Below are 9,968 nucleotides of genomic sequence, written 5' to 3' on the forward strand. Positions count from 1 at the left end.
AGAGAAATAGTGGGGAAGGATAGTGGTCTCTCCGGTCCATCTACCAATCTGACATCAGTGGCAACCATCAGGAAGAGCATACAGACTCCTTACAGACAGTGGCAGGATTTGAATCTGGGTCACTGGTGCTCTGAAGCACAACACTAATGGCTGTGCTGCTGTAATAGCCCTCTTTCTAGAGTGCATGTGAGAAAGCTGGTAGATTGTGAACCCCAGTCCCCCCTTAAACGATGCGGAAGAATGTGTGAATGTTACAAGAAGCAGAACATAAATAGCACGGTACAGACACTTCAGCCCACGACATTGTGTTGACCTTTCAACCTACTTCAAAATGAGGTTTTCTAATCAGAATCCATTGCTGAGGAATGTGTGAACATTTTTTTTTTCTTTCTGATTACTCTTAACAGATAATTGTAGCCCGGACAGGCTTTCCTCTTTGACTTCACCTCCTACATGTGAAGTTCATGGATTGCAAAGCAGAATGTGTCTCCTTGAAATGGTTTCAGCTGATGAGGAAGCATTGTGCTCTGTTTCACAAGCCCCCATACTCATCAGACCCTGGGGCAAGACTGGTGGTTATCCTCAGGTCCAGGGTGAGTTGTGCCAAGACTGAAACAAAACTTGAATTGAAAGCCCAAGAGGTGCTGGAAATCTTGAACAATACACCCAGAACGCTTCAGGAACTCAGCAGGTCGGGCAGCACCGTGCAGCAAAATAAACCGTCGGCAATCAATATCGGGGGCCGGTTCTGCCCACTGCTATGCAATGTTTTCGCAGTTTTCCTCAGCATTGAGGCAGAGGCTGCAGACCCGCTCCAGCTACTCCAGGCTTCGTGTCTGCGAGCTCCGCGACGAGTCGCTCTGCTGTGTGATGAACTGAGGCCGAGGTGGTGTCCTGCTCCGGCTGCTCCAGGCTTTGTGTTGATGGACTCACTTTGGCTCTGAATGTTGTTGCTTGCTTTCACTGTTTGCACAATTCGTGTTTCATTTTCTCTCCCTCTGCTCGTTGGGTGTTTGTGAGTTGTTTTTCAATTGGGTTCTTTCGGGTTTCCTGTTTTGTGGCTGCCTGTACGGAGGTGAATCTCAAGGCTGTATAATTTATACATACTTTGATAATAAATGTGAATGTTTATTGGACCTTGAAATGTGAACATTTTTATAGAGGTATACAAAAGGATGAGAGGTATAGATGGGATGAATACATGCAGGCTTTTTCCCCTTCAGGTTGGGTGAGAGAGGTCACAGGTTTAGAGTAAGAGATGAAATATTTAAGGGAAATACGCTATGGTGGGGTAAAGCTTCTTCACTCAGAGGATGGTGATTGAGTTGCCAATGGAAGTGGTAGGTGTGGGTTCAGTTGGAAAGGTAAATGACCAACAGGGGTATAAAGTGACATGGTCTGCGTATAGGTTAATGGCACAAGGCAAAAACTAGGCCACACAGATGAAGTGGGCGGAGGGGCTTGTCCCTGTGTTGTAGGGCCTATCCCTGTACTCCAGGGAGCGTGAAGTGCAGAATCAAATATCGCTCTCCTATTATATCTAATTTCCTTTTTCAACTTTCCACTATGGATCAAGCTTACTTTGACTGGAAAATCAAAGGTATAGTACGTTTTCGTGATTTATTTTTGGATAATTGTTTCATGTCCTTTGATCAACTTCCTAATAAATATAATTTACCCAGATTTCACTTTTTTAGATACCTACAGATTAGAAACTTTTTAGTTACTGTTTCTCCTAATTTTCCACACTCATATCTAATGGATGTTTTGGAAAAAATTTTAGATTTAAATCTCTCTCGGAAAAGTGTTGTAGCAATTATTTATAATATAATTATGAATTTATGTCCTGATGTTTCTAATAAAATTAAAACTGATTGGGAAAGAGAACTTAAGTTTATTATACCGATTGAAAAATTGGAAAAATTCTTCAATTAGTTAAGTCATCCTCTATATGTGCTAAACATGCATTGATACAGTTTAAAGTAGTGCACAGGGCTCATATGTCCAAAGACAAACTATCTCATTATTATTCTTATATTATTCCTATATGTGATAGATGTCAGTCCGAGATTGCTTCTTTAACTCACATGTTTTGGTCATGTCCTTTGTTGGAAAAATATTGGAAAGATATTATTGATATTATTTCAATGGTTTTGAATACAGACTTACAACCTCACCCAATTACTGCTATTTTTGGATTACCAATGATAGAATCAAATCATTTAATCGTCGGATGATTGCATTTCTTACTTTAATGGCTAGAAGATCTATTTTGCTGAATTGGAAAGAGATTAACCCTCCTACTGTATTTCACTGGTTTTCACAAACTATGTTGTGTTTAAATTTGGAAAAAAATTAGAAGTGTGGTTTATGACCCTTCCATTAAATTTGAAAAAATTTGGAGGCCATTTATTCAGCATTTTCATATGATGTAATTTGACCATTTCCAAACTTATTTTACTTCTCTGTAGTGTTGGCTGAGAGGAACAGAGTCGTCGACACCAGGTTTTCTTTTCTTTTCTTCCATTTTTACGTTGTTAAAATTACCCAGGTCTTTTTTTAGTTTAGTTGATTAATTCTGTTTCGATTGTTTTTTTTTGAGGGTTTTTTTTTCTCTTTCCATGATTTTTGTCTACATATTTTCTTTTTGTCCTGTATTATTCATTGGTATCCTACATGATTGGGAGTTTTGTCAATTAAATACTATTTGGTTTTATAATTACTCATGTTAAGTATAACAATGTATTCCCAACAACTTCGTATTATTGTTATGTTATGTTTATATTCTATGAAACTAATAAAAAGATTGAAAAAGAAAAAAAGTATCTCTGTGATGATTGTACTTTCTAGTATCAAGTGTTTGGCAACAATAAAGTATAAAGCAGTGTTCTATGACTCTGTGAAACTTTGAGGAAAGGCTCTTCATCAGGATGGTGGGTCTCAATCCAAAACATTATGGTTTATTTCCCTCCATAGGTGCTTCCTGACCTGCTGAGTTCCTCCAGCATTTTGGGTATGCTGTTAGTGAATGAGACGTGATTTCATTGAAAAAGCCAAGTGGCTACATGGAGCGTAGAAAAACAGAGAGGGCTACGGGTAACCGCAGGTAAATTCCAAGGTAAGGACATGTTTAGCACAGCTTTGCGGGTGGAAGGCTTGTATTGTGCTGTGGGTTTTCTGAGTTTCTATGTGTCTATGAGTCATACCTGCCTGTGGCCATCAAACTTTACAACTCCTCCCTTGGTGGGTCAGACACCCTGAGCCAATAGGCTGGTCCTGGACTTATTTCATAATTTACTGGCATTATTTTCATATTACTATTTAACTATTTATGGTTCTATTACTATTTATTATTTATGGTGCAACTGTAACAAAAACCAGTTTCCCCTGGGATCAATAAAGTATGACGATGACTGTGACTATGATATTACCACCAATTCCCTCAACAGAGTAAAAAGAGGCTTTCATCCCCCATCTATTTCCCCTGGGACATGGACTCTGGTGCAGGACCTTCCTCCCCATCGCTAAGATCAGTCTGCTGGATCCTGGCATTGTCTGGTCATAATACCTCTGGAGGTGACAGCACCATGTCCGTATACACTGTAGTCAGTGGCCAGCAACACTTCATGGAGACCAGAAGGATTCAAATGCAGCCCCTTCCTCATTGCCTCCAGGTTTTCTTGAACTGACCTGAAAAACCCTAACACTACCTCGGACTATAATTCTTTACCTCTCTGTTACATTAATCTAGTGTTATTATGTTTTTTAAATGCCAGTTATGCATAACTTATCTTAGTGATGGGCCGAGTGGCCTGTTTCTGGGCTCTATGGCCCCATGATATTTGTAATGAACAAACTCATGTCAGTAATGTACTGTGCCATGGTTGCAAGAAGATCAGAAACAGGATCAGGTTTAATATCTCGGCAGAGATGGTGCTCGGTGCTCGGTGTCAGAGAGCTGGTCGGAGGCTTGGAGTTTTCGGACGGACTCGGAGTCGGACTGTGGTCAGATGCTTCCAGGATGCTGCACCGGCAAGTTTGCAGTGCTGGAGGTTTACCGTCTGCGTGAGATGATGGAACTTTCTAGACACTTTGAGATTTTTTTCCGTGCCCATGGACTGTTCTTACCAAATTACAGTATTGCTTTGCACTGTTGTAACTATATGCCATAATTATGTGGTTTTTGTCAGTTTTAAAATCGGTTTGTCATATGTTTCTGTGATATCATTCTGGAAAAACATTGCATCATTTCTTAATGCATGCGTTACTGGATGACAATAAAAGAGGACTACGTGTCCTCATAATCTAATCTAATCTAATATCACTGGCACATGTCATGAAATTCTTTGTTTTACAGCAGCAGTACATTGAAATACATGACGTTTAAAAAAGAACAATAACTTTTAGTAAGAACTAGATGTAAAAAATTAAATAAATAATGGGAAAAGAGGAAGAAATAGTGAGGCAGTGTTCACGGACTCATTGTCCATTCAGAAATCTGATGGCAGATGGGAAGAAGCTGTTCAGGAAATATTGAGCAATACTCACAAAATGCTGGAAGAACTCAGCAAGCCAGGCAGCATCAACGGGAAAGAGTGAACAGTCGACAAGTTGCACCAAGTCCCTTCTTCAGGACTGAAGAAGATCTCTATGACTCTGATATTACCGAGAGGTAATGCTACAGCTGTATAGGACCATGGTCAGACCCCACTTGGAGTTCTCAGTTCTGGTCGCCTCACTACAGGAAGAATGTGGAAACTACAGAAAAACTGCAGGGGGAGATTTACAAGGATGTTGCCTGGATTGGGGAGCATGCCTTATGAGAATAAGTTGAGTGAACTCGGCCTTTTCTCCTTGGAGCGATGGAGGATGAGGGCTGACTTGCTAGAGGTGTATAAGATGATAAGAGGAATTGATCGTATGGATAATCAGAGACTTTTTCCCAGGGCTGAAATGGCTAACACAAGAGGGCACAGTTTTAAGGTGCTTGGAAGCAGGTACAGAGGAGATGTCAGGGGTAAGTTTTTTTATGCAGGGAGTGCGTGGAATGGGCTACTGGTGATGGTGGTGGAGGTGGATATGGTAGGGTCTTTTAAGAGATTCCAGAATAGGTACATGGAGCTTAGAAAAATAGAGGGCTATGGGTAACCCGAGGTAGTTTCTAAGGTAAGGACATGTTCAGCACTGCATTGTGGGCCGAAGGGCCTGTATTATGCTGTAGATTTTCTATGTTTCTAAAAAAGATGAGAAGTGACAGTAAGAAGGCTGGGGAAGGGGAGGAAGAAATACAAGGTAGTAGCTGATAGGTGAAACCGGGAGAGGGGCAGGAGTGAAGTAAAGAGCAGGGAAGTCGATTGGTGAAAGAGATACAGGGCTGGAGAAGGAGGAATCTGATAGGAAAGAAAAAGAGACCATGGGAGAAAGGGAAGGAGGAGGAGCACCAGAGGGAGGCAATGGGCAGCTAAGGAGATAAGGTGAGAGAGGGAAATGAAAATGGAGAATATATAACAAAGAACATAGAACATAGAAATCTACAGCGCATTACAGGCCCTTCGGCCCACAAAGTTATACCGACCATGTATCCTATTCTAGAAACTGCCTATAATTTCCCTAGTGCATAGCCCTCTAGTTTTCTAAGCTCCATGTACCTTTCTAAGAGGCTCTTAAAAGACCCTATTGTATCCGCTTCCACCACCGTCGCCGGCACTGTATTCCACGCACTCACCACTCTCTGCGTAAAAAATGTACCACCGCCGTCTCCTCTGAGCCTACTTCCAAGCACCTTAAAACTGTGCCCTCTCGTGTTAGCCCATTCAGCCCTGGGAAAAAGCCTCTGACTATCCACACGATCAATGCCTCTCATCATCCTTTACTCCTCTATCAGATCACCTCTCATCCTCTGTTGCTCCAAGGAGAAAAGGCCAAGTTCACTCAACCTATTCTCATAAGGTATGCTCTCCAATCCAGGCAACATCCTTGCAAATCTCCTCTGCACTCTCTCTATTTTATCCATATCCTTCCTGTAGTGAGGTGACCAAAACTGAACACGGTACTCCAAGTGCGGTCTGACCAAGGTCTTATATAGCTGTAACATTACGGCATGACCTCGAACTCAATCCCGTGGTTGATCAATGCTAACACACTATATGCCTTCTTAACAACACTGTCAACCTGCACAGCAGCTTTGAGTGTCCTATGGACATGGACCCCAAGATCTCTTAGATCCTCTACACTGCCAAGAGTCTTACCATGAATACTATATTCTGTCTTCAAATTTGACCTACTAAAATGAACCACTTCACACTTATCCGGGTTGAACTCCATCCGCCACTTCTCAGCCCAGTTTTGCATCCTATCAATGTCCCACTGTAACCTCTGACAGCCCTCCACACTGTCCACAACACCCCCAACCTTTAAGTCATCAGCAAACTTACTAACTCACCCTTCTACTCCTTCATCCAGGTCATTTATAAAAATCACAAAGAGGAGGGGTCCCGGAACAGATTCCTGTGGAACACCAACAGTCACTGACCATCATGCAGAATACGAACCATTTACAACCACTCTTTGCCTTCTGTGGGCAAGCCAATTCCGGATCCACAAAGCAAGGTCTCCTTGGATCCCATGCCTTCTTACTTTCTGAAGGAGCCTTGCATAGGGAATCTTATCAAATGCCTTCCTGAAATCTATAAACCCTACATCAACTCCTCTACCTTCAAATGTGTTTTGTTATTTCCTCAAAGAATCCATTCAGGCTCGTAAGGCACAACCTGGACAAAACCTTGCTGACTGTTCCTAATCAGATTATGTCTCTCCAAATGCTCATAAGTCCTGCCTCTCAGGATCTTCTCCAATAGCTTGCCCACCACTGAAGTCAGACTCACTGGTCTATAATTTTCTGAGTTATCTCTACTCACTTTCTTCAACAAGGGAACAACCTTTGCAATCCTCCAACCCTCCGGTACTTCTCCCGCCCATATTGATGATGCAAAGATCATCGTAAGAGGCTCAGCAATCTCCTCCCTCGCTTTCTACAGTAGCCTGGGTTATATTTCATCTGGTCCCAGTAATTTATCTAACCATGCTTTTCAAAAGCTCCAACACATCCTCTTTCTTAATGTTTATATGCACAAGCATTTCCATTTGCTGTAAGTCAACCCCACAATTGCCACAGTCTTTTCCCCTGGTGAATAATGAAGCAAAGTATTTATTAAGTACTCTACTACCTCTCTCGACTCCATGCACACATTCCCACTATCGCACCTGACTGGTCCCATTCCCACACAGCTCATCCTCTTGCTCTTCACATACTTGTAGAATGCCTTAATCCTGCTCACCGAGGACTTTTCATGGCCCCTTCTGGCTCTCTAATTCCATTCTTAGGCTCCTTCCTAGCAAACTTGTAATTTTCTACAGCTCTAACAGTACCTAGTTTCTTGAACCTTTCACGAGCTTTTTTTTTTCTTCTTAACTAGATCCTACATCCTTTGTACACCATGGTTCTTTAACCTTTCCCTGCCTCAATGGAACATATCTATGCAGAACTCCATGAAAATATTCCCTGAACATTTACCACATTTCTGCCATGCCCTGAGAATATTTGCTCCCAAGTTCCTGCCTAATAGCATCATATTTCCCCCTACACCAATTAAATGTTTTCCCAAATTGTCTTCTACTCTCCCTCTCCAGCACTATGGTGAAGGAGATAGAGTTATGGTCACTACCTCCAAAATGCTCTCCCACCAAGAGATCTGACACCTGATCAGGTCTATTTCCCAGTACCAGATCAAATACAGCCTCTCCTTTAGTTGGCTTATCTACATATTGTGTCATGAAACCTTCCTGAACACACCTAACAATCTCCACCCCATCTAAATCCCTTGCGCTAAGGAGATGCCAATCAATTGAGGAAAGTTAAAATCTCTCATCACAACAACTAATGGTGAAGCAGAAGTGGGCCCTATTACCCTAAGTTCGAGAAATCAATGTTCATGCCATCAGATTGGAGGCTACTCAGACGGAATATTAGGTGTTCCTCCTCGAATCTGAGTGTGGCCCCATTGCAGAAGTAGAGGAAGCCATGAACTACTATGTTGGAAAGGGAATGGGAAGTAGAATTAAAATGGGTGGCCACTGGGAGATCTTGCTTTTCCTGTCAGACGGAGCGTAGGTGCTCAGCGAAGAGGTCTCCCAATCTATGTCGGGTCTCACCAAGATACAGGAGGCCCAACCAGGAGCATGGGACACAGTATACGACCCCAAAAGACTGACAAGTGAAGTTTCGCCTCACCTGGAAGGACTGTTTGGAGCCCTGAATGATACTGAGGGAGGAGGTGTAGGGGCGGGTATAACACTTGTTCTGCTTACAAGGATAAGTGCCAGGAGGGAGATCAGTGGGGACGGATGAATAGACAAGGGACACGCGTAGGGAGCAATCCCTATGGAAAGCAGAAAGTTGGGGGGGCGGGGAGAGGGAAAATTGGTGGTGGGATCCCCATTGGTGATGGCAGAAGTTATCAAGAATTATGCGCTGGTGGTGTGGTATGTGTGGACAAGAGGAACCCTATTTCTGGTGGGGTGGTGGAAGGATGGGATGAGGGCATACATGCGTGAAATCGAAGGGATGCAGTTGAGGGCAGCGTTGATGGTGGAGGAAGGGAAGCCCCTTTCTTTGAAGGAGGACTTCTCCTTAGTTCTGGAATGGAAAGCCTCTTTCTGAGAGCAGATGTGGTGAAGACAGAGGAATTGACAGAAGTGGATGGAATTTTTACAAGTAACAGAGTGGGAAGAGGTATAGCCTGGATAACTGTGAGAATCAGTGGGTTAATAAAATATATCAGTAGATAAACTGTCTCCAGAGATAGAGGCAGAGAGATCAAGAAAGGGGAGGGAGGTGTTGAAAATGGACCAGGTAAATTTGAGGGCAGGATGGAAGTTGGAGGGAGGCAACTTTGATGAAGTCGACGAGCTCAGCATGCGTGCAGGAAGCAGCGCCAATGCAGTCGTCGATGTAGCACAGGGAAAATTGGGGAGTGATACCAGTGTAGGCTTGGAACATAGACTGTTCCACATAGCCAACAAAAAGACAGGCATAGCTGGGACCCATGCGAGTGCCCATGACTACACCTTCTATTTGAAGGAAGTGGGAGGAGCCAAAGGAGAAATTCTTGAGAGTCAGGACAAGTTCCGCTAGGCGGAGGAGAGTGATGTGGAGGGGAGCTGGCTGGGTCTGGTGTCCAGAATGAAACAGAGAGCTTTGAGGCCTGCCTGATGGGGGATGGAGGTGTCTAGGGACTGGACATCCAGAGTGAAAATAAAATGCTCAAGGCCAGGGAACTTGAAAACATTGAAAAGATCAAGAGCTTGTGAAGTGTCACGGATGTAGATAGGAGGGGACTGAGCTGGAGGGATAAAACTGAGTCAAGGTGTCCAGATATATGTTCGGTGGGGCAAAAACAATCAGAAACAATGGGTCTACCTGGACAAGCAGATTTTGGATCTTGGGTAGGAGGTAGAAATGGGAGGTGCGGGGTACGGGAACTATGAGGCCGGTGGTAGTGGATAGGAGATCCCCGGCGTTAATAGGGTTGGTGATGGTGTGGTTGACAATGGCCTGGTGCTCCTTAGTGGGGTCTTGTCCCAAGGGTAAGGGAAGGTATCTGACAGTTGTCGCCTGGTCTCAGCAAGGTAGAGGTCAGTCCACTGGACTACTACAGCAACACCCTTATCTGTGGGTTGATAGTGAGGTTAGGACTAGTGCAGAGAGGGTGGAAAGCAGTGCATTCAGGAGTGAGATTGGAATTGGAGAGAGGAGTGGGTGAAGTCGAGATGGTTGATGTCTCATTGGCAGTTAACAGCGAAAAGAAGACCAGAGCAAAGTGTCCAGGAAGTGGAGACATCTGCTCATTCCAGAATTAAGGAGATGTCCTTCTTCTTCAAATAAACTGGTTTCCCTTCCTCCACCATCA

General features: G+C 43.4%; 1 long non-coding RNA gene across 1 annotated transcript; it reads left to right on the forward strand.

The window, feature by feature from the left end:
* The first annotated feature begins 260 nt into the window (after positions 1 to 260).
* On the forward strand, positions 261 to 4,226 carry LOC140198148 (uncharacterized). Its single transcript, XR_011886111.1, has 3 exons — positions 261 to 1,600; positions 2,977 to 3,118; positions 3,929 to 4,226. It is a non-coding gene; the product is annotated as an uncharacterized lncRNA (long non-coding RNA).
* Positions 4,227 to 9,968: the final 5,742 nt, after the last annotated feature.

The sequence above is a fragment of the Mobula birostris genome, chromosome 5, assembly GCF_030028105.1.
Source record: "Mobula birostris isolate sMobBir1 chromosome 5, sMobBir1.hap1, whole genome shotgun sequence".
Lineage (NCBI taxonomy): Eukaryota > Metazoa > Chordata > Chondrichthyes > Myliobatiformes > Myliobatidae > Mobula > Mobula birostris.